The 6,000-nt window shown below is 42.3% G+C and overlaps 1 protein-coding gene across 2 annotated transcripts in view; it reads left to right on the top strand.

Annotated features, from left to right (window-relative positions):
- The first annotated feature begins 2,078 nt into the window (after positions 1–2,078).
- The window catches only part of DYNC1I2 (dynein cytoplasmic 1 intermediate chain 2), a 41,852-nt gene continuing 37,930 nt past the window's right edge, over positions 2,079–6,000 (top strand). The window contains exon 1 of one of the 2 annotated variants that reach the window (XM_063116384.1): positions 2,079–2,250. The gene's annotated coding sequence lies outside the window, so the exon portion shown is untranslated. The remainder of the gene's footprint in view (positions 2,251–6,000) is intronic. The other variant, XM_063116385.1, reaches the window with a different exon arrangement.

The raw sequence follows: 6,000 nt of genomic DNA, 5'->3' as shown, positions 1-6,000 counted from the left end.
AAGGGTGTTGTCTATATGCTACCTTTTCAAATACTGAAAGTATTGTAAGGTCCTCAATCCATCGCATTATAAGAGGTGAGTGTTTATCCTTTCAATGCTGTAATATCAGTCTTTTAGCTGTCAAAAGCATGCAGACAATCCCTTTACACTGACCATTTCTTAATTTCCATGAAGCAGGTAAATATTTTAAAAGAGCATGTGCATCAGTGAATATTAAAGATTGTTTCAGAACAAACATTTTCTGTGTAATAACCTCCCCACAAAGAGAAGCAAATGCTGGACATTGCCAAAACCTATGTTTAAAGGGAAGATTAGCTGTATTGCACTGCCAGCAATTACCTGAATTAGACAATACCTTATTAAGGAGATGTTGCAATGTCAAAAAGATATGAAGCAAAAGTTTTTGCTGAACAGAGTGCAGCCTAAGATGCATGACAGCTAGATGCCAAAGTGGTGATCCATTATTAGGCATTTTGTGGTGGTGCCCACAGCAGCATCTCAAATTCTAAAATGCATCCACAGGTCTGAAAAGGTTGGGAACTCCTGGCCTAATGCCTGCCAGTTGCTGGGATTCATTCAAAGAATGCTGGATTCATTGGGCCTTGATCTTATCCACCACAGTACTTCTTCTGTTCTTAAGGAAGTGAGCATACACAGGATTACTTAGGCCTTAACTATGAAGACATCCTGAGGATGCCCTTTTACTTTGTAACACATTGGGGATTCCAATTAAAAAATCCAAAACATAGACTACTCAAGAGTAAAGTCAGAGCACCCCTACTGCAGTTTTTAAAAATTTGTAAACTTGACCAGAGATTAAAATTGGACAAAAGTAATGAGAGTGCACACAGGGCTGAGAAACCTGTGGTCAATGGGCCAAATGTGGACAAGCTTCTTAATATGGACATTTCAATATGGACCCTCACCAGAAAAACTCACAAGGTTATTGATATTTTCTCCATCTGGCAATTTCAAAGGGATGGAGAATGTGTGAATACAAATGCCCCCCACACCTCAAAGTCCACCCACCTTTGGTTCCAACCACTTCTGCATTTGGCTCTGGCTGCCCACCTTCCCACTGATGGAATGCTGATCCCCACAAATTTCAACCAAGGTAATGTGGACTTTGACTGGAAAAAGATTCCACACCTTGCTGTACACTATGAGCAATGACAGTTCTGTCTTGCCACCTTATAAACCCTTCAGCCAAACAGGGAAATAGTGCACAATGTGGATATGCTGTTTTGGTCCTTATTGAGAATGGATGTTCAGAACTCTCTTTGCAACTACAGCAACTACAATTAATACCTACCAGATCTCGGTATCAATCAGGCACGGCCAGTAGCAGCAAACAAAGTCCTGTATTGTTTTCTTTAATTGGGAACAACCACCTTTTAAATCGGTGGGGTTAATTTCGGAATAAGCATTGATTTGATTGTGTGGTTGGAATGAGATTTTAGGACAAAAGAGCAGAAAAGATATTAGGACAAACGAGCAGAAAATGGTAGCAGGACCAACATTTCTAGGAAAACTGCCTCTCACGGGTCCTGCACACAGTAAGGATGTGTAAAGCTTTCGAACGGCTTTGTGTTCCGACAGACAGCAAGGCTTCCCTTCCTTCCTCTTTTATGCAATGACGTCTGCAATTCCCAATGCTCGAGCCGGACCCACCTATGACAGTTTCCAGCATGCACTGCTTTACCCGCTCCACTCGAGACTGAAGTCTCTATTGACAGCGCGTAGAGGAAAGTGATTGCACGCATTGCACGCTGGGAATTGTAGTCCTACCGAGTTTTGTAGCTAAGAGACATTAATAGGTGTAACGGCCTGGGCCTGTTTCTTTTGTTTCCCCCGTTTCCCCCCTGCTTTTTTATAGAAAATTAGAGGGGGGAGGAGAATAGCTCTGTCCTGGTGAAACTGGATATCCGTCGGCAGCGTGACACACCACGGCAAACAGTCCCCCGTCTCCCCGTGCGCAGACGCCTTTCTCCGCACTCCAATCATTCAGCACGTAGGAATGACTGAGTCCGCGGGTCACTTCCGCGCATGCGCGTTCCGTCAGGCGATGCTGAGCTGTCTCTTGAGGGATTTCTCTTTGGTCTCCGTCTTATTCCAAGCACTCACCGTTCCCCTCCCCCCCATTCTCCTCACGCTGTTGTGAAGGCGCGTCTCCGAACAAAGTGCCAGGGCTGAGGCGGCAGCGGCTTGAACGGAGAAAAGCCCCGTGACAGGTCAGCACCCGGTGGCAGGGTGAGCCCCACCCGCTTTCCCCGACCGAGGAGCGGCGCGTCGTGGAGACCCGGCCTGGGGCGGCTTCAGACCTGCCCCGCTTGGCCTGTGTGGCCTCAGGGAGGGTTGGGCATGGAGGGGGAGGGGGTGGCCGTTTAGGGCGCGCGGGAGGGCTTTTGTATGGACGACGCCCGCGCGCGGCGTCTTCCTGTTCTTTTTAGGGCGGCGGCATCCTAGTCCGTGGGCCTGGCCTTTGGGCGCCTTCTCTGCCCTCATGACTTGTCTCTTTGCTCCCAGAGGGGTAACCGAGATTCGTCTGTTTTAGGAAAACAAAAAAACGTTTAAGACTAACGAGCTTATTGGAGGGTTGCTTATAGGCAACCCTCCCCCTAACACTAAACTTCTACTCAGTGAAGACCAAAGAGACTCACTTGATTCAGATCTGGGACTCAGATCTTGCCACAGACCTGAGTGCCAACTATGACCCTTCCTCGACAGCAACCATGTAATTAGTGTTCCAGGTGGTGCAATCTGTCACTTCTGGGGTACTTACCCCTGCATGTCAACTAACGTTGTATACCTAATATATTATGCAGTAAGGATATATATGGGTATTAGATAAATAAGCATACGGCAAAGAGTGGCTATAAAGGTCAAAAATATTAGAAATCCTGTTGATAAGAATTTTAATCTCCCTGGGCATAAATTCACAGACCTCACGGTAGCTGGTTTAAAGAAAATTAAATAAGGGGGCTTAATAGAACATGAAATAACAAATCAGGAGCTCATATGTAAGTGATTGTATCAGTCTCACTTTGAACAAAGATTATTAGTTTTATTCATGTTAAAGACAAATATAATTAGTAGTTATCTCCCAATTTTGCAGACTGTACTTAATGCCATACATATATTATAGATAGCTCCTTAAATGAAAGCGGAATGTTCACTGTCTACCTGCCTGAAATTGACTATTCCACCTTGCTTCTATCCATTACTGGTGTGAACTGTTGAGAGATTCTATTATATTGGGCTGGTATATAAATGTTGCAAATAAATAAAATTACTGCAACTGATGAAGTACGTTTTACCAACTTGTAAAGAAAACCTAAATTAAGCTATTAGTCTAAAGATGCTACTTCATTCTACTTTATGAGAAATTAACATATCTCTCTCTCTCCCCCTCAACTTACTATGGCATAAGCCTTTTGTGAACTAGAGTCCACTTCATCAGATGCATAATGTTGCATCTGATGAAATGGATTGTAGCCCATAATAGTTTCTGCGTCTCTACCATCCCAGTCCAATGCAAGCTAAGTGTGCTTAACCCACTGATATTACTGGGTTTGGGTGCTTGTGTCTAACTTGGCTGCAGTCCTGGGCAGTTGTGATGCAGGAGTTATTCCGTTCTTGAATGGAAGTGGAATTTGCTTCTGAGTAAACATACATAGGAATGGGTTACATCAGTGGTTCCCAAACTTTTTCAGGTAACTGCCCCCTTGGTTCCACAAACTCATGCCCAGTGCTCCCTACCCTACACTATAAAAATAATTATTCAGAATAGCGGTTTTCAACGACCCACTAAGGAAGATAATAACAATAAAATTCAAAACAGTAACAATTAATTGAATATTTATTCAAAATCTGAAGCACCCACCGCAGGCTTGCCGAGGGAGGGAGAGAGGGAGGGAGGGAAAAGAGAGCGAACACCTCTGTTTTGCAGCCGGCGGGGCGGGGCACACCAAGCAGGGTATGTCTCTTCATTAGTCTCTTCTTTCAGTTCACCGTTCAAAGAACTCTTCTTAAATGGTATTAATACATGTGTGGATTCTTCCCCTATATGGCTTGGGACCAAACTACCTTCTCCTATAAAAATATCCCTGGGTTTTAAGACCTTCTGGAGAGGCGCTTCTTGGAAAAGACCACCTCGAGTGCCCTTCTGCCGCCCTTTTGCCTCTTAGCGCCCCCCTGCCACTCCCTTGCCTCTTAGCGCCCCCCTATACAATCCCACTGCCCATTTTGGGAACCACGGGGTTACATTGATCCAGGTATGTGTGACAGGTTGTTGTGGCTTTTTATAACAAGACTGGGAAACCTGAAAGAGCCAGTAATTTTAATGAAGTCATTACAGTCTAGAATTAAAAGCAACACTACAGAAGACTCAGTATATCCGGGCATTAGCCCCAAAACTTCTTAAAGAACTTAGTGCTCATCAGAATGCATTTCCCACTCCTAGTAAAGAGGCCTGTAAATATGGTTAGGACTAAGAGCTTCCAGAGCAACCAATCTAATTCTAGGCAGGGTTGAACCCTGCACCTCTCATTTTAGAAGTTAAGTTTGCAAAGCAGTTATTTAAGGGATATTAAGCTTATTGTCTACAATATGTCTGTTCAAGTTTCACAAAGTATCTTTGTAGAAATGCAACTTACTGGCATTTGCCCCATTATTTCCATTTCTTGTAATTCTCTGTGATTCTTCAGCTTGATAAATTCAATGGAGTGTTGTTTAACATCTTAATTTTACTGTCCTTCAAATTGAAATATATATTTGCACCTTGATTTGATGGGGTGAATTTGCAACTTGTAACTTTGGGTACTTTGCAATATGAGTTTCTGTGCAGAATAGGGATGGCATCTCTGCTAGAATGATTCTTTGGAGACATTCTGCCTAACAAGTATCAGCTACTTTCTTGGCACCAAACTGAACTTTACTTATAATATACGGCAGGGTCGATTCAATTCTTTAATTTATTTATTTATTTGTTGCATTTCTATACCACCCAATAGCTGGAGCTCTCTGGCCGGTTCACAAATTTCTCTGGAAGACTCAATTTTAATTATTTAAATCGCAGTTTAAAACACTAGTGAGGAAAATTCTATTATTATTTAGTAAAAGTACATTGTTGTTTAATATAACCTTAATATATATATTCCAGGATGTAGGTTTCATTAAAAGGTAGGTACACACTAAACAATTCTGAATTGTTTTCAGATTAATTTACATTAAAAATGGGATGATAATTTAGTCTTTTTAATACTAAAGCAGAATGAATTTATGAAGTCATTCAGGAGATGAACTAGCTCCAACTGTTCAATTAATCATGATATTTTGTCATGATGTGCCAGAATCACCACCACCAAACAGGCTTCTAAATTGTACTAATAAAGATGCTTATTCTTCTGGTTAGTTTCCTTCTTCAACAAACAACAACATTAGCAAAACATGCATATAGATTTTTGAATGGTTAACTATTTCCATTTTTAAATAAATGTAAAACAATAATTATTCTTACATTTATATCCCATCTTTTTTCTCACCCAAGGAACCCAAGGTAGCTTACATCCCCCTCCTCCTCACATCGTAATTTTATCCTCACAACAACCCTGTGAGGTAGATGATACTGAGAGTCAGTAACTGGCCCAAAGTCACCCATCAACCCAGATCTCCTGATTCCCAGTCCAGCACTCTAACCGCTATACCACACTGGTTCTTTAAAAAATAAACTAGGCAATTTCAACTACAGCGTGTATAGAAACAAAATATTCCCAAATGGGGTTTCTTTTACCTCCTGCTGCCATGCTAGGTATTTCCCTTCTGCAGTGGAGGATACATGCAGCAAAAGTTTCCTCAGGTGTCAGGACTGCATGAGTATGTTCTGTTTACTATTGGTTTCACTTTCTATTCCCCTCCCCTATCCCCTCCTCTTTGTTCAGATCTACTCCATCTCCCCAAATTCTCTGTTACTGACTTTCTCTCACTTAGAGAGAGGCAAGA

The sequence above is a fragment of the Elgaria multicarinata genome, chromosome 2 (assembly GCF_023053635.1).
Source record: "Elgaria multicarinata webbii isolate HBS135686 ecotype San Diego chromosome 2, rElgMul1.1.pri, whole genome shotgun sequence".
In the NCBI taxonomy this organism is placed as follows: Eukaryota; Metazoa; Chordata; class Lepidosauria; order Squamata; family Anguidae; genus Elgaria; species Elgaria multicarinata.
Note: the sequence above shows the minus strand (reverse complement) of the source record. Positions and strands in the feature narration are given on the sequence as shown.